The sequence below is a fragment of the Camelus bactrianus genome, chromosome 16 (assembly GCF_048773025.1).
Source record: "Camelus bactrianus isolate YW-2024 breed Bactrian camel chromosome 16, ASM4877302v1, whole genome shotgun sequence".
In the NCBI taxonomy this organism is placed as follows: Eukaryota; Metazoa; Chordata; class Mammalia; order Artiodactyla; family Camelidae; genus Camelus; species Camelus bactrianus.
The window spans coordinates 5,949,049-5,967,463 of NC_133554.1; the positions used below are offsets into that span (position 1 = coordinate 5,949,049).

Here is an 18,415-nt window from a genome sequence, read left to right on the forward strand (position 1 = left end):
GTCTCAAGTTGTGTCCTGCCTGGTGGTTCCTGAGGCTTGTGAGACACCAGTGAAGACCATGGTGGTTTCCAGGCCCCAGATCCCCCACAATGTGCTTGGAGATGCCAGGCCATGCCACTGAGGCTTTCCCTCTGCCAGAAGAATCCAAGTGTGAAAACCAGACTCAGCCCCACACATCACAGGAGATGGAGAAGCTGACCCTGGAGGTCGCAGAAAAGGCGGGGATCGGGTGAGAGAGCTGAGAAGCTCTGTGTCCAGCAGCGGCAGCTGCTTGTATTAGAAAATCTCATTATCAAAGCATCTTTGAACTTCTGTTGGCGTTTCGTGACTGATGTTCGACCTGGTGAGAGCTGCGCTTGGGAAACGGAAAAGGAGAGTGGAGCTGAGCGCTCCCGCTACAGTGGGGCTCTCTTTGGCCACAGTCTGTGGAGGGAGGTGACTCACTGTGGGGACTAAGCAACAGAGGACCTGCTGTGGCCACGTGAAAACAACACTCCTCCTGCCCCTTCTCTGCCTTGTGGAGGTGGGAGCCCTGGGCCTCGTGTCCTGGAGGAGGCATCTGGCCCTGGAGGGTGCCCAGCGGTTAAGCTGTGCAAGGTGATGGTCAGGAAGCTGTCTCCACGAGCAGCTCGGAGGAGAGGTGACGCGCTCAGAGTTCTGGAGCCAGGTATGCAGGTTCAGGCTGCCTTCTGTCATGTCTTGTTTACGGTGTAAACTTGGGTTTGTCACCCTGACAAAGTTTCAGAGCCACCTGGGTCTAGCCTCACCCAGTGCTGCCACTTACAAGTGTAAATGCCACTTACACCCTAAGGCAGGCTGCCAACTATTTGAACCTCAGTTTCCTCCCCCTGTGAAATGAGTATACTGATCTTCCCCAACTTAAGTATTTCCATTGTGAGTTGAAAATGTTGCAAGCTGAAAATGCATTTGATACACCTAACCTACTGAACATCATAGCTTACCCTTGTCTACCTTAAACATGCTCCAAACACTTACAGGAGCCAACAGTCAGGTAAAATCATCTAACAAAAAGCCTGCTGGATAATACAGTGTTGACGATCTCATGTAATTGATTGAATACTGTACTGAAAGTGAAAAAGAGTGGTCCCCTGGGTCCAGAATGACTGGGGGTTTACCCTCCTGATTGTGGGGCTGACTGGGAGCAGTGGATCCCTTTGCTAGACCGAGATTCAAAATGCAAAGTACGGTTTCTACAGCGTATCGCTTTTGGACCGTCGTAATGCCGAGAAATCATTAAGTCGGACCGTCGTAAGTCGGGGACCATCTGTACTTGCAGGACATACCTCCAGGGTGGTGATGGAGGTGGGGTGAGTGACTGTACGTAAACTGATGAGAACATTCAGGCACGTTGTGTCACGTTAAGTGTTTCCTGCTGTGCTTGTAATGAACTGAAAATTAAGATGCCTCACCTGCCTCCAGCGTCGGTGCGAGTGTTAAGTGAGATAATGTGCATCAGTGTTCAGAGCAGAAACTTACTTTCTCCCTTCATTGGATTTAAGCTCCCCCTGGGCAAGGCCTGTTTGTCTTGCTGGCTGCGATGGTTTCCCGGTCCAGAAGGGTGTCTGGAGCATAGGACATGCAACGGCAAGTGTTTGCTAGACAGATAAGTGGACGCACACAGTGTGTGCTGTGTTAGCCGGCATCTTGGCACGGGTGTTCCTGAGTCCCGGGTAATTCACACATTGTGCCAACTTCACCTGAGCTGCTGCTTCCATGCTTTGGGGCAGAGATGGTGGCTCTGGCAGAAAATGCTGGATAATTGCCACAGAGAAGTTAGATAAGCACTTGGTTGTGTGGAGCAGAGAGAGCAGAATAGCAGGGGCTTGTCTGGGCTGTAGGAAGATGGGGGACCCCTGGATGTGGGCACACGTGCACATGCCAGGTCCCCCCATGCCTCTGTCTGCTCAACATTTTTAAAAAATTGGAAGTATAGTTGATTTACAATGTTGTATTACTTTCTGGTATGCAACAGAGTGATTCAGTTATACACATATACATATACATACTTTTTCATATTCTTTTTTATTATAGATTATTACAAGCTGTTGAATGTAGTTCCCTGTGCTGTACAGTAGGACCTTGTTTATTTTGTGTATAGTAGTTTGCATCTGCTAATCCCACACTCCTAATTTATCCCCTCTTCCCCCTTTCTTAACTGTAAGTTTGTTTTCTATGTCTTTGAGTCTGTTTCTGTTTTCTAAATAAGTTCATTTGTATCACTTTTTTAGATTCCACATGTAAGTGGTATCACATGATACTTGTCTTTCTCTGTCTGGCTTACTCCCCTTAGTATGATCATCTCTAGGTCCATCCATGCTGCTGCAGATGGCATTATCTGATTCTTTTTTATGGCTGAGTCGCAGTCCATTGTATAAATACACCACAATTTCTTTATCCAGTCATCCGTCAATGGACACTTAGGTTGCTTCCATGTCTTGGCTACTGTAAATAGTGCTGCTGTAAACATTGGGGTGCATGTATCTTTTTTGAATTAAGAGTTTCCTCTGGGTCTGTGCCCAGAAGTGGGATTGCTGGATCATAGGTTAAGCTTATTTTCAGTTTTTAAAGGAATCTCCATACTGTTTTCCATAGTGGCTGCACCAAACTACCAACCGCATAGGGGGGTTCCCTACTCAGCATTTTGATGGAGGTGGGAGGGAGCAGGGACTCCTTTTGTCAGAATGACAAAAAGTGGTGTTAGTGGGCTCTGCCTGCCTTTCCTGACCCAGCAAATCACCACAAAACCACCACTAAGTCACTCTCTGCTGCCTCTTCCTGACCTGCTCTGGGAAGGCCAGCCAGCAGCGGCCCTTGGGGCAGGGCAGAGGTTGTGTTTGCTGGGCACTGTCCTTTCTGAGTGGCCCCTGCTGCCTGCAGGGCTGGACAGGGCCTCCTGGGCAGCCGTCCCTTCCCTACGGGTGTCCTGGTGGCCACAGGCCTCACCCATATGGGGCTCCCTGGGCGCCCACAGGAGCCCGGGGGCTGGAGGGCATATGGTGTGGGGACCAAGATCTGCAGGGTCATTAGAAACCCTCATCATCTGGTGGTGGCTCAGCCCTCCTGGGGGAGGGAGGAGAGGGAACACGAGCAGCCCTGGCTTGCTAATTCAGGCACTTCTGTAAGCAACAGCAACCCAGCAGCCAAGCCAAATTAGCCATGTTATTTGACATTATTTACATAAAGAGATTTAAATGATCTGTGTCCACAGTGTTCATGTGCCTTCAGTGGGCAAGATGCATTTTATTTGTTTTTAAAGTCTGTGTATTTTTTTTGTGTGTATCAACAAGGAAACATTTGGGGATGATTCGGGCAGTTACAGAATCTACTTTAAAGTAGTTAACAGAATGGTTAATATTCCTCCTTAATTGTGAGTCAGAGCTTCTCTGTGATCTCCAGAAGTCCTACAGTTGGTCTCTCTGTGGAAATGGACTTGGATCAGAGTCATGGGGAACCAGCTAAGACCCGGTCTGAGCGTTAGGCTGTATCAGGGTGTCTCAACCTTGACATTGTCGGCATTTTGGGATGAACAGTTCTTTGCTGTGGGCAGGGGGTCCTGTGCATTGTAAGCTGTCTGGCAGTATCCTGGCCTCTATTCACTGGATGCGAGTGGTAGATACAAAAATGACCCCCCTCCCTGCAAAATGTCCACGTCCCTGGAACCTGTATGTTCAGTCACATGGCAAGAAGGAATTGAGGTTGCAGGTGGAATTAAGATTGCAAATAAGCTGACTTGGAGGTGAGGAGAGTATCTTGGATGAGCCAGGTGGGCCCGACATAATCACAAGGGTCCTTGTCAGTGGAAGAGGGAGGCAGAAAAGAGAAGACCAGAGAGTTGGCAGCCTGAGGAAGACTCGGCCCACCGTTGCTGGCTTTGAAGACGGGGGAAGGGGCCATGAGCCAAGGAATGCAGGTGGCTTCTGGAAGCTGAAAGTTCAGTAAGACAAGGAAACAGATTCTTCCCTAGAGCCTCCACAAGGAACGCGGTCATGCCGACACCTTGATTTTAGCCCAGTGAGACCCACTGCTGAAATACAGAACTCTGAGGTAAGAAATTTGTGTCGTCTTAAGCCACTGAGTTTGTGGTAATTTGTTATAGCAGCAATAGGGAACTGATACACTCGCCCATTGTGACAACCAGTAAATGTCTCTAGGCATTGCCAGATGTCCCCATGGGGCAAAATCACCCCTGGTTCAGAGACGCTGGCTATGGGGACCGCCATGGTATTTCCCTAGAAACTGGGAGAGGAAAGAGTTTCTCTGCTCTGTGATGAGAGTGAGGCCAGGCGTGGGTGCACCCAGCACGGTTCTCTCTGGAAGGAAGGAACCAGTGGTGTAAAGGCGGGTGGGGACCACAGCTGCTCCCCCAGCCCCTCCCCGGGGCTCCTGGACCTGTTGCGCGGTCATCGTGGCAGAGTGCACTTGTGCCTGTTTGTACAGAACTAGAAAAGCAGCTGAACTGTCTTCAACTACATCATCAAAGAGAATGTAGGAACTCAGTAAACGTCAGCCGAAGTAGCATTGCTAGCGGCGTCCAGGGCAAGGTGGGCCAGCACGTGGGGTGTTCCCCGCACTGTTTGTGGGCGTCGTGGGCAGAGAGGAGAGGCCGGGAGCCCAGCCTGCATGGGGGGCCACCCAGCCCGGGCTCTGGGCCAAATGCACCGCCCCCTGGTTTCTTCAACCCAACCCTGATGCTGTCATTCTGTTTACTTTGCTGACTGCGAAATCCACATGGTTCCGATTTCTTCTTTGTGATCCGTCGTCTCTGTGCGGCTTCGGAGCCAGAATCCATGTGAAGCGGCTTTGAAGTGGTTGTTCTGGGGTAAGTGGGACGTGGTGCTTTTTCAGGGTTCACGGGGGCAACCGTGAGATCCCCATTTGATTCAAGCAGGGCTCTGGGAGTTGCGACTGGGAGGTGGACATTGCTTCCCAAGCACATTGGTTCTGGTCCTGGCCCAGGAGCCACGCTGGGTCAGAAGGGAGGAGGCTTTGCAGAGCCTGCGGTGGGTGTGCGCAGCCAGGGCCCCTCCTTGGTCCTCAGCTTGGGTCATACGATACCTCATTCCAGGCGTCCCTGGCTGAGTCAACACGTGGTTCCATGTCACCTGCTGCCTCTGGGTGCAGCCCAGAGATGGAGCTGCGGCCTTTGGCTCCTTCTTGCAGGCAACAGCTGGCCGTGCTTGGGGGCAGAGGAAAGGCAGATGCAGGGAGAGAAGAAAAGAGAGGGACAGTCAGTGAGTGGGCAAGGAGGTTATGGAGGAAGACATCGCCTGTATCTGTGCTTTTGATATTAAAGGGCCAGATCATTCCATGATGGGCTGGACTTTGCTGGATCTAATTAGTGTGTGGAGGCCAGTGGTCCCCAAGTTTCAACCTGCATTAGAAACACTCACCTGGAGGGCTTGTTAGAAAAGACTACAGGGCCTCACCCCCAGAGTTCCTGCTTCAGGAGGGCCGCGGTGAGGCCTAGAAGTCTCTACTCGGGAACAAATTCCCAGGTGATACTGATGCTGCTGGTCCGAGTCTGAGGGTCATTGGTCTAGAACCAGACGAGGGTCTTTATGATGAAACTGATGGTCCTCAGGACTTTACAGTTGATTGGTGAGGACCTACCTCACTTTTTTAATTGAAGTATAGTTGATTTACAGTATTAGTTTCGGGTATACAACATTAGTGATTCAATATTTCTATAGATTATATTTCACCTCAAGTTATTACAAAAGGACGGCTCTGTTTTCCTCTGCTGTACAGTACATCCTTGTTGCTTGTGAGGACCCCGCTTTTGATCTGAAAAATCTTATGAGGCGACAGCGTCATCATCGATGTTTGTGATTTTTTTTTTTCACAGTTCTCTGGAATTTTAACACATGCTATAGATTCGTGTAACCACCACCTCAACCCCGGTGGAGAGCAGTTCCATCACCCCGGGACCCTCCCTCGTGCCTCCCTTTCCGTTCACAGCCTCCCCCAACCTGCCCCTTCATCAACCATCCCCATAGTTTTGTCTTTTTTGAGAATGTTGAATAAATGGAATCATACAGGAGGTAACCTTTTGAGACTGGCTTTTTTTTTTTTTTTAATGTCCTTATGTTGAATTATTTCGGCCATTAGATGACAACAGTATTGGGTTGTCTTTCTTCCTCCCTCGCTTCCTCCCTCCCTTCCACGTTGACCGCCCACTGTAGACCAAGTGCCTCTGGGGAAACACACTGTCACCCAGATTTGGGTGACGGGGCAATCAGCGTGTTAATGGAGGTACTGGGGATTGAATGCAGGACCTCATGCATGCTAAGCACGCGCTCTACCACTGAGCTGTACCCTCCTCCCCCATGAGACTGGCTTCTTAACATCGTATCTGTGAGATGGTTGCAGGTTGTGGCATACATCAACAGTGTGTTCCTTTGTGTCTGTCCTGAGTGATCTATTGCGTGGATGTACCACAGTTTGTTCCTCAGTCCCCGCTGAGATTGTTTGGGGTTATTACGGATAAAGCTGCTGTGAACATTTGTGTATACGACTTTGTGTGGACCTGTATATTCGTTTCTCTTGGGTGAATATCTAGGAGTGGGACTGCTGGGTTGTATGGTCGGTGTGTTTAGCTTTATAGAAGACCGCCAAACTGCTCTCCAGGGTGGCTGCACCATTTTGCATTCCCACCAGCAGTGGCTGAGATGGCCAGTTGCTCTGCATCCTGGCCAGCACCTGGTCCTGGTCAGTCTCTTACATTTTAGTCTTTCTGGATCATGTCTGATTTTTAAATGTGTAAATGAGTCTCAGAAAGGCTCAGAGTTGTCCGAGGCCCCTGGCCTCTTGGTGGCTCCGTGAATAACTAGAATCCAGACCTTCTGACTTGATGGCTGTGAGCATTCTGGGTGGTGGCTGTGCTGAGCAGGTTATTTCACATGCCAGACTAGAAACCGGTAGCTTCTGTGTGAGACTGGGGGCTCTGAAATATCAGGGCACCTGTGGCAGGGTAAAGGCATGTATCTACGGACTAAGGAAACAAGGAAAGTAGAAACAGGAAGTGAGGCAAGAGAAAAGGTGCATATCCTCGAATCACAGAGGTGGGAGGCACTAGGCTCCTTCACCCCCTCATCCCTCCTTATTTTTAAATCGAGGCTCAGAGAGGGGAAGCAGCTGGCCAAATGTCACACAGCTCACTGGTGCCTCTTGACCCTTTGCATGTGACCCACAGTTGGCAGAAGCCACCTTGATTTCCAGAAGCATCGTGGGAGTATCCCTGGGGCCACAGGCTGTGTCCCCTTGGTGCTTGAGGAGTAGAGCTTCTGCAGGTTGATACACCTGGTCAAGATCACCATACTCCCTTGGTGTCTTGGACTCAGGTCTGTTCTGGGTGGGAGCTGGCTTCAGGAAGGAGCTTGTGCCGGGGGCCGTGGCCACAGCTGAAACCAGAGCCAGTGACTTCATGGGGTGGAGGCTTATAGGGGACCAGGCCCTTCTCAGGGGTGGTCCCACCCACCCTCGCAGGGGAAACAGTGCAGCTGCCCTGGAAGGCGGTGGACATGCTTTCCCGATTGCAGAATACTTCTTTCATTTTGAATATCATTTGTTTGGTTGCCACAGCAACATCAAGTCTCTATTTTAATGCTAACCTGCGTGGCTGCAACTTTCTATATATAAATGCTGCTTTGCACAGTGAATTAGCTGATGCCACGGGGAAGCAGCGGATGTGGAGACGGTGGCAGAAAATGACCAGCGGGTCAGCTTTGCAAGAGGAGGGACTGCGGGGCTGAGGTGAGTGGGCCCCCGGGCGGTGCGGGTTATCTTCTGGCCAGGTGCTCGAAGCTCATTGGTGCAGGGAGAGAGCGAGGCAGCCACACCTGCCACACCTGTGGGAGCGGGGAAGCCCTCCTTGGATGGCCTCCTGCTGGGCTGGGGGCGGTGATACTTCTGTTTCCCCACGGATCTCCCCTCCTCATCCTTTCAGTGAGCCTGGGCCTCGGGGAACCAGAAGTTCTGGAGAGAAGAGCGAGCCACTGAGGCAGGGTGGTGTCAGGTGAGGTGAGGGCAGAGTAAATTTTCCTTGTTTCCTTTGACTTGGTTCCCCGGTCTGAATCTGTGCCTCCTCTGTTTTGCCTTTTCTCCTGTTGGGGCCAGATGACTCCACATGGTACAGAGAGAGTGCTCAGGAAAAGCCCAGAAGGGACCTTGGGAATCGGCAGGTTCAGCTCCCTCAGCTCTAAATGAAGGAGAAGCCCAGAGAGGTGCACACTCTGCCAGATGTCACACAGCCAGTCAGGGAGAGAGTGGGACGGGAACCAGGTGCCCAGAGATCTTCTGATGCAGGCATTCCTCTCATGGGGGTCAGGACGGCTGTGGGTGTACACACCAGACTTAGGGTGCTGCAGAGAGGGTGGTCCCCTCAGGGGTGCTCCTTTCTCATGTCACAAGTTGGGGGTCCTGTAAGGAACCCAGGATTATATAACAGGAGTTGAAGCCATTAAGGCTTCCAGAAAGAGCATGTAAGTTAGAGTCTGGAAAACTGGGATTCATGCAGATTCAGCCACTTCCTGTGGGACAACTGTGTCCGCCTTTCTGGAGGCTCCATTTCCCTCCCTAAACGCTGGAATCCCTTCCCAGCCCTGTTGTGGAAGGTCACTGTCACAGCCGGCGTGAACCTGCGGGGAGCCAGAGCGGTTTGGAAACCATGAGGCACCCTCGCGGCGCCGTCCGCCCGCTGCCGGGAGAGGCTGCCCCCAGCAGCCGAGGGCTCCTCTGCAGATGGGGTTTTGCGGTGTGCCTTGAAGCGCAGTGCAATTTTATCTTTGTTTAGGAAGCCTCGTTCGGGTTTCCTCTTTAACAACAAACATTCTACAGATAACTTAAGTGCCCTGGATCCACAGACTTTCAAGGCTCCTTGTTCTTGAAAAGGGAATATTCGTACGATTAGAATCTAGGTGCCTGTGAGTGGTATTTAGTCTGTGGGGTTGCGAGATTCAGAATTGGGAGCACGCACTCACCTCTGCCTGGGTGAATAAGAAAAGTGGAATGAAGAAATCCCTTATGGGAATTTATAATGAAAAATAAGTGTAAGGGGGGAGATTCTTAAAAAGGGGGGATCAAGACCAGGTAAAGCAGTGTATTCTGAACACGCCGTGTCTGTAATCCATATTAACCAGCATGAAAACCGGAGTCGGAAAGCATCAGTGTGCATTGCACGTGGGAAAGCAAGTCCTGCTACGTGAAACTTGCTTCGTGTGGAGTGAAGTGTGCTTTTTCCTGTGGGTCAGACTTTTCAAAACAAAAGAATGGCAACTGCTGGTCTTGAGTGGTGACTCGACGAGCCTGAAGTCTCCTGTGGCTGGCTGGTGATTTCTTTTCCAAGGAAAAGCTGGAAGGAAAAAAGAAGGGTTCTCAGTAGGGGAGAGCCCCACGCAAACATCGTCTTGAGAAGCTGCTGGGGTGCAGCGTGCAGCCCAGACAGGGACCAGCAGACTGGTTGGGAAGCATGAGGTCAGGGGATTGGAGGCGGTAGCCCCCCTCCCGGGGCCTGAGGTCAGAGCTCCCCGTGGGCAGATTGAGAAGGATGCCTGTGATTCTTGTGGTGACTGCCAACTCACCCCTGCACGCTCCCCAGCAGCCCCAGAGCCCGCGTTCCCCCGCCCTGGAGCCCTGCAGGTGTGGATCCTTCACTGCTCTCACGAGGGATGGACCCAGCTGTCCTCCCACCAGCACTGTGCTCCCAGGATGCTGGTTTCCGGCTGCTCAGTGCATGCAAAACGTGGGAATCTCCCTGCTCACTGTGGCACCTGTGTATCTGACCTTTACACACCGTGGACGTGCGTCTCGCCTCCCGAGGCTGCTGGGCCTGGCTCTCTTTCTCCTTGGTTCCTGCTCTGTGCACGGACCACCTTCTCTGCCTCCCTGCCCCACCAGTGGTGCGTGCCTGGCTCCTGAAGCTGTATCATCTTCCTCCCTACCACCTCCCCTTCTGAACCTTCTCATCAGCTGTTGGGGGACCACTTTTCCATAGACAGAGTAGGACAGACTTTCCAGGGTCCCTTCTGGCCCCCACACCTTGTCCCATGCTTCCCTTCCAAGGAAGGTTGGACCCAGGCTGGGGTGCTCAGCTCTGGGTGGGATGGAGTTGGCCACAACTTTGCAGCCCTTGGGAAGTTTGCACTGATAACCCGGAAGCCGGCATGGAGCTCAGCTACCAGGAGACGCTGGTAGTAAGAGGTCTTAGCAAGAGGATGGTTAGTATGGGGTAAAAGTGCTAATTACACTCTTAGTCTAGGTGGATTGTGGTGTTCGGTTCTTTAAAACTAGGGCGCCCTCTCTTCAAATGACTGCTTGTGTGGATACCCAACAATTAAAACCGGGAGTTGCACACTGGTGGCTGATGGGAAAAATCAAGTGCAAAACTCTGGGGGCTTTTGGTGGTGGTTTTGTTTTCGTTTTTGCCTATGGTTTCATTTAAAATTTTTTGAGTTGGTTGCCAACATCTAAAAATCAGTAAATTTCACATTAAAAATTCAGATTTCCAGCTTCTCTTGCAAAAATGAGTAGCTTTGGCGATGCCGAGCCCACCGTCCTCTGTGGCTCTAATATGGTGAATGAGTTGTTTTTTTTTTTCCAGTTTGCCACAGTCCCCACCCATCTCTGCTGGTTGCCAGTCCTGAAAGCAGTAATGGATATTCATGTGATTTGTGATGTTTCTCTCATGAGTAGGGAAATGTGAAATAGCTCCTGTAGCCGTGTCTGTGAGAAGAGGGAAGGGGAGAGGACCACGGTTTTCAAGGTGTTAAGGAGGTTCTTTCTGAAAGTGAATCTCCTAAAGATTAATTTTTAAGGAATGGTGGTAGACTTAGACCAGGTGCCTTTTTTTTTTTTCTTTTGGTTTTCTGGTTCTCGAAGTGTGATGCCTGAGCCAGCAGCAGCAGCAGCACTTGGGATCTTGTTAGAAATGCAGATTGTTGGGTGCATCCCGCACACACTGGTTCCGAAACATGGTGGTGGGTGGGGCCCAGCAGTCTGGGTCCTGCTGGCTCTTCGGATGCATCTGAAGGCTGAGAACCACTCCTCTGGGCCCAGAGCAAGGGCAGGGTCCCATTAGTGTCACTTTCCATCCTTTTAAGACCTGGGGGCGGGGGAGGAAAATGGGGATCCCGAGCCGAGGAGAAGGAGTTAAGGGTTTCACCCGACATCACTTCAGGCAGCGCCCTGTATGTGCTTCAAGGGCTGGAGGAATCCTTCCGACTTACAACGTCTCAGCAAATCCAGTCCCCTTTTTCCCAACCCACCCATCTGAGGGTCCCGTTGGGGCAGCAGTGGTGGAGGAGTCCTGGTGCTTTTGACTGTCCTGGAGAGATAGATGGTCACTGGGCTCTCTTCCCAGGGGAGTGTCAGTGTGTGACTCTAGCAAACGAGGCCAGGGAGTGAATCCCACTGAGAGGGACCAGGCTGGCTGCACAAGCTCACCAAAGATAACCAGGCATTCTTGGGCTGGGAGTCCTTAGGGGGAAATAATATACCAGCTCTTTAAACACTTGGAGGTAAGAGCCAATCACCTATGAACGTACCAGGTCTAATTCGGTAACTCAGACTGCTGTGGCCCTAGAGGGTCACTTGGCTTCTGTCCACTTGCTCTCTGGCTAAAGGCTTTAGTGACTTCACCAGTCATTTAAGTGAGCCAAGAGAGTACATTTTTCCCAAGTATATTTACTTGGAGGTTGAACCCCACTTCCTTAGTGGGCTAACAGTCCTACCCGGAGACTGAAAGAACTCCATTGATTCAGTATTTGTTGGGTGTATTTTCTGTGTCTGGGGACAGATTTGAGTCAGACACTGTTTGTGTTCTCAGGGAGCTCAGGTAAGCGGTGGGGTGAGGACCACTCATCATTGGCCCCTGAACAAGAGGGGCCATGAAGGTGGGGAGTGGACCATTCCAGGGGAAAGGGACGTGGGACTTGTGGAGTGGCTGCATCTCCCAGGAGACAGCAAGCAGTGAGGAGCCTGGCCCCTCAGACAGAGCAGGAGGGATCCCCGCCCCAGCTGGAGTGTTGAACCCAGGCTGAGCCTCGATATCCAGGGAAGAATCCGGGGATGGCCTGGGGTCAGGAGGAAATGCGTCAGCCTTGGAGACGGGACACCGGGCTCAAACCGGTCTCTGTGTCTGGTTACTTGTAAGACCTTGGATAAGACCTGGGTTTATTTGATTATAAAATGAAAATAAAATTCTCCCAGGATTCTTGTAAAGGTCAGATAAGCTACAATAGATACAAGTTACTCAACCACAACAGACAGCACTTCATCAAGGAAGAACCATAGGAAAGAACTAAGAGTGGATCAACTTCGGTGGGGAAAAAAAACCTGACCCTTTGTCCTTCTTATTATGCACCTGTCTCATTAGGAGCTTGAAATCAGGGTTGGGAGCATTCTATTGGGGTGTCCTTGCTGACGGCAATAGGTCAAATGAAGGCATAACACAGGCCGCTTTTTGAAGACTGGCCTTGCATTGGTTGACTCACAGCTCTTGTCTTTCTCCGTCTGGTTTGCTGGGGTCACCAGCTCCCCAGCAGCCCCGGTGGATATGGGTGTTCTCGGCTGCATGGGTTTTACTGGCTCCTTCTGACGGTCCCTGAAATCCCAGTCTTGCCTGCCAAGCGTGCCGACTCCATCTCACGTGCTGTTCCTCATTCTCCTTCGCTGGCGTGGTCTGTGTCAGGAAGGGCAGAAGGTGTTGCTCCGAGAGGTTAGCCTGCAGGTCGAGCAGCTGGAGTGACTCAGCGTTGGTGACCTCAGCTGATGGGTTTCCTAAAGGTCGCTCAGTGATCTAACAGGGCTGGGACGGTACGGGGCACAGCTAATACTGACGGAGTTTTCTTCCATTGTTGCGGCCCTCTTATTTAGTCTTGGCAAGAATCCTGTGCATTGGTGGTGGTATTTCCATTTTTACACGTGGAAGAGAAAAAAAGACAGGTTCAAAGAGGTGACGTGACTTGCCTGAGGTTGTATGGCTGGCAAGGGGTGGAACCTGCACTTGAACTTCCTCTCCCCGGGCGGAAGGTTAGACGCTGGGTTTGGGGACAAGCGAAGGAACGTCTGTGGGTGACCGAGTGGTCTGTGGGGGTTGCATCTCCTGTTTCTCATCCCCACACCCCAGTGCATTGTGCATACCTTGTTTTGGGTCACAGAGTGGAGGCTGTGGTTCCTCGAAGCCTCTGGAATCTTCCAGGCTCCCTTGTTGGAATGGAGCTTTGCATTTCAATGAGTGGAAAAAAAATAAGCAGAAGAGGATTTGCCAAAAGGGAAAATCAAGTGAGTTTATGACTCCTCTTTGTGTGCACAGATGTTTCCTCCCTGGGTCACCCCCCTTCACGGAGGCCTACTGGCCACAAACAGATAGGAAGTGACTCGCGGTCGAGCAGAGAGCCAAGCTCATTGGCAAAGGTCGCCTTGCACAGAGCTGTGTGGGGGTCAGCCTGGGGAGGGGTCTTCAGTGGGGTTTGGCTTCTGCCATGCCACCTGGCCAGAGCTAGTCCTCCATCCATGACGACAATACCAGCACCAGGGTGTAGAGTGGCCGGAGAGCAAGGGGGAGACTCCGTCCCGGGACTGGGAGACACGGCGTCCAATCCCCGTCTGTCTCTGAGCCTCAGTTTCCCCTCCTGTAAAATGGCACCGTGGGCTCAGATGATCTTTAAGGCCCCTTCCATCTCTGATTTTTGTGTCAGCCCTGCATTGCTTGAGAAAGTTCTTTACTGTTGTTCATTTTGTCTTAAGTCAATTCGTCTTACAAATAAAGCCCTCCCTCCCTGCAGGTCTCCCTGCCATTCAAAAGCTAATACAGTGAACCCTAAACTAATGAACAGTGTTCATTTTAGGGGCTGGCAAGTGAGATGGGATATGTCAAGGGGGACTTTACTACCAAATATTATCTAAATATTTTAAATAAGTCTATATTTGTGCATTAGCTCATAATGGAGTAAGTTAAAGATTTTAAAAATGCACTAAAATTCATGTGCTCACTATGGAAAACTTGGAAAATACAGAAAAGCAGAAATAAGAAAAAATATCATTCTTTTCCTTGTTTTTTTGGTGTATATATTTGTCTACATGATTGGGATCATATGGTATGTTTAAAGCTGTATATATTCATTTGGAAGAAGGGCAGTGTTTTCCTGCTTATAAAAAAAAATTTGGTAAATACATTTTTAAAATAAAGAAAAAAATTTTTTTTAATTTTCAAAATTAAAAAAGTTACTAAAAAATTTAAATATGGTAAAATAAATACACTTACAACAGACAGCGGAATCCCACAATACGAAAATAACCTCTGCTAACATTTTTGTGTTTCCTTCGTGCTTCGCTTGGGGTGGGGAGAGCATTATTTTTCTGTGGTTGAGGTCATGCAGCAGATTCTGATGTCTAAAATAGGAACCACTCTTAGAGAGATGATGATATAAAAGAGGGTTTTGATGGCAGAAAGCATTGGACACTGGGTGGTTTATTAGTCTTTCCTGTTTTAAGGGGGTAGGGGGGAGACTTGTTCATTCAATATGAGTTTTAAATATGCAGAAAGTCACCACTCAGGTTCTCTGGCAAAGAAAGCGGCCTCGATGGTGCTCTGCATAGTGAAGCGTTGCTTGGGTGGAGGAGGGAGACAGAGGCTCCTTGTTTGGTGAGTCGCGCAGCACAGCGTCCACAAAGCTTCAATAGTTCCCCCATTGTCGGCAGGAGCTTGGACAGAAAAGGTGGCATCAGCTACAGATGGCTCCCCACACATGGCCAGAGGCTTCATCTGTACTGGCCTTGAAGGATGTTTCAGGAGAAACATGTTATCCTGGTTCTGGAATGGAGGGAAGCAGCAGAGGGGGACCAAGGGAAACACTCAGATACCAACCTCATCCCTGATCTGGAGAATCCACCAGACAGCACAATTGGCTGGATTCCTGAGTTGGGAGAGTTCACTAAGTGAGGGGTCTCAGATGCATTGATAATGATCACTTCCCTGGTGGCATCTTCCTAATTTCAGTTGATCTCTCAGTGCCTGGAGAGTAAGTGGGTGGTGTCTTCACCTGCATACCTTCAAGAAACCGTCTCGCTCGCTCGCTTGCTTGCTTTCTTGCTTGCTTGAAGTACAGTCAATTACAATGCATCAACTTCTGGGGTACAGCACAATGCTGTTTTTTTCATATCCAATGTTAATACAGCTTGGCTGGATATGTACCCATCGATGTCAAACTTTTTGGACAGAAACTCCTATTTGCAGCTCAGCCTGTTCCATCATTCAACAAATGTTGATTGAACAAAACAACGACCATGCCCATGAAGCTTTGACCTCAGTGGGACTTGTCTTTGAGCAGTTTGTAGCATTTTCAGATGCGCAATGCCAGGCCCCGATGAGCTGTGAGGAAAACAGAGTCCCTGCCTCACGGAGCTTTTATTCTAGTGGGAAGTGTTCTCCAGCTGTTAGTAGGAGCAGAGGAGAAGTCTGGGGAAGAACTAATTTCCTAGATACCTTCCCTCTTTGCCTGTTGGTGTGCATGAATTTTTAAATCATCTTTTTATTATTTTTGCCATTGATTACTCATTTTAACATACTTGTTCTGGTCTTTTCTAATGTGTTCCTTCTTAAGCCCACACTAATTCATTATTTCCTTGCTTTTTTTCACTTTGCAATTTTGGGAGATCCTTTTAAGTTTACCCTGCACTTTACTGATGTAACTTTTAATATTTTTATTTATCCACAACTGCTACTGTGGATTTAAATGAGCAGTTTTCATATAATCCTTACCTCATCTGGTTTCTTCTTTATGTCATCCATTCTACTTTACCTGGTTTTTTTCCATTATGATTTTTCTGTTCCTCTTTCAAAGAGGTAACAGCTTCTTGACTCTAGCAGTTTCCTGACACTTTGACTTACATTCTGCGTTTCTTTCTGAGATGTGCTCTTCCTTTGAGCCTTCTGGGTGGCATTTCCTCACTCTTTTCCCATGTGTTTCCTCCCTTTCTTTACTCATTCTTAACAAAGCAGGATCTGTGTAGACTCTGCATTATATCAGCAGAGTACAGATATCTGTCACTGGCTGTGGTACTCTGTGCACTTGGAAGAAGGTTGAATTCCCTTCCAAGTTGCATACTTGCAGGTTCAACCATGCACACATCTCCCAGTCCAGTTCTTGTGTTCAAATTGGCTGTCACCTGGCACACTGCTCCTCGGCTGCCTGGCTCTTTGATGTTCTGAACGGGTGGAGTGCGTGAGAAATCACAGTTCCCCTGGTCCCATCCCCATGTACTGCGGCCAGGGCATTCTTCCGACTTGACCTGTGTGATTCATCCCGCTCTGAATGGTTAATACCCCTTCCCAGCCCCTGCACCCACCTGCGCTGCCTGCTTGCTTGTTTCCTGGGAATTGTTGTACAGAAACAGGTGATGGGGACGGAGAAGCAGATCTCGGGCTGCTTCTGAGCCACAGGAGCTGGCTGTTCGGGGCTCAGGTGGGTGCAGGTCATGCACCTCACATCAGGGGCTGGGAATGGTGAAGACGCCAGGTGCATCTCCAGTTAGAGACAGCAGCGAGGGGGTGGGGGCTGTTTCCCCTTTCACAATTAGTCTCCATTTTATAAGACTTTCTCCATTTGCTCCACTGGCCTTAATGGTTCTGGAGGGTTTTTCCACCAGATTCTGATTGTCCACAATTTTTAGTTTTTTTGAAGCTTGGGTGAGTTTTAGCTTTTGTTTTTTTTCCTCTTATTGCTACTTTAATCAGAAGTCGATAGTGGTGTCCACAGGGCTCCTGCCCGGTGTCCCTTTCCATGGGAAGTCCTCTGCATCCCTTTACTGTGCTCTTGGTCCTCCCCGTGGTGACTCAGGCTCGCACTGGGGACCTCGTTCCTATAGTTGTGGGTATGTGGTCAGTAAAGAATTCAAGTTTGGTTTTCTGGGATTCAAAAAAGAACCTCTTAAGCCATTTGGTGGATGCGGCACGATCATTTTGCACGTGGCCTGAAGCTGTGTTTCTCAAGGTGGGCTGGGTCTACAACTAAAGCTAGGCGAGATGATCTTAGATCACATTGAGATAACAGTTTTTAAGTTACATTTATTTTAGTGTGTAATAGAAAAAAAAAAAAACCAACCAAATGAATCCATGATTTCACAGATATGTATTGCTGAGGGCCAGTCTAAGTTCAGGTTCCCTGTAAGTCAGTTAAAAAAGTCATGTAAAGCATCGTGCAGCCGAGGCATAATTATGGGAAAATCTTGACAGTGGAATGTGGGTGACGGAGGTCTGGGAGATGCTGAGCTGAGGAAACCTCCTGGGTCTAGAACGGGGCCTGTTAGGAGGCCTTTGAAACTGGGTGCCATTTCTGATATGTCCACTTGATCTTGGGAATCTGTTACGGTGTGGGACACATACAAACCTTTTGAGGGGCCTTGGACGCAACCGTGTTGGGTTCAAGAAAATGACTTCCAGTCACTTTACGGAAGCCATCGACTGGCCCCGTGGGCTGGGCCAGCCCCTACCTTCATACAGCCCTGCCCTCTTTCTTGCTCTCTTCTGCGTGGGCATCTATATGAATATCTTACCTGCCTTCACTGTTTGTCCTCAACGCTCCCCAGCTCCTTGTGTGCCTGTATGCAGATTTCCACGCCCACCTTACTTCCAAATTTCTCCTTTGGAGATGAGCAGGGGTAACCGCCTCTCAGTGGTCAGTAAGCGTTTTCTTCGTTATCTCACGTGGACACTTGTTTTTTTTTTTTTTAACACCTTTATTTTGGTGTGATTCCTGTACAGTAAACTACACATATTTCAGATGTACTATTTGATGAATTTTGATAGATGTCTACACCAATGAAACCACCACCACAATGAAGATAGCTGACATTTCCATCACTCCTCAAGAGGTGCAATTTTCAAATTCCCAGTTTATCCCTTCCCACCCCATCACATGGACATTTAACTACGAATTTCTTAAGAGCCCTTCCTTGTTTGCTTCCTGTGACTCTGATTCTCAAACCTCATATCCATTCTCTCCCTATCATGTAGCCCCTGAGTGTGAGGCACTGGGCTGGGTTGGAGGGGAAGAGGATTAAAACCTGGTTTTTTGCCTTTAAGAGTTCTGAGAGGGGCTCAGGGGTGGGATGGACTGGGCTGTTGCATCGGGGAGAATTCATTCTCCTGCTACTTGAATGCCAGCCCCCCCATCCCCACCAAGGTTCTGCTGTGCACCCTTTCTGCCTGAATTCAGAGTCAGCCTGTAGGATTTCACCGCCATCTCCGGTCAGATGCTCCAGTTCACGTGCCAAGGGCCAGACTCGTCCAGGGATCACTTTGAACTTGGATATGTAGACAACAACCTCCACCATGTGCCCTGGGATGGCTCCCACTGCGGCTGGATCTCTGGGTGACCAGTTCTCTCGTTCCCTTTAG

The 18,415-nt window shown here is 49.6% G+C and overlaps 1 protein-coding gene across 6 annotated transcripts in view; it reads left to right on the forward strand.

The window, feature by feature from the left end:
• Positions 1-18,415, forward strand: part of GAS7 (growth arrest specific 7) — a 184,419-nt gene that overhangs the window by 82,509 nt on the left and 83,495 nt on the right. The window contains exon 1 of one of the 6 annotated variants that reach the window (XM_074342192.1): positions 7,616-7,773. The exons of the other annotated variants lie outside the window; for them this stretch is intronic. The gene's annotated coding sequence lies outside the window, so the exon portion shown is untranslated. Of the gene's footprint in view, positions 1-7,615; positions 7,774-18,415 lie in introns of those variants that run through there. 6 annotated transcript variants of the gene reach the window in all.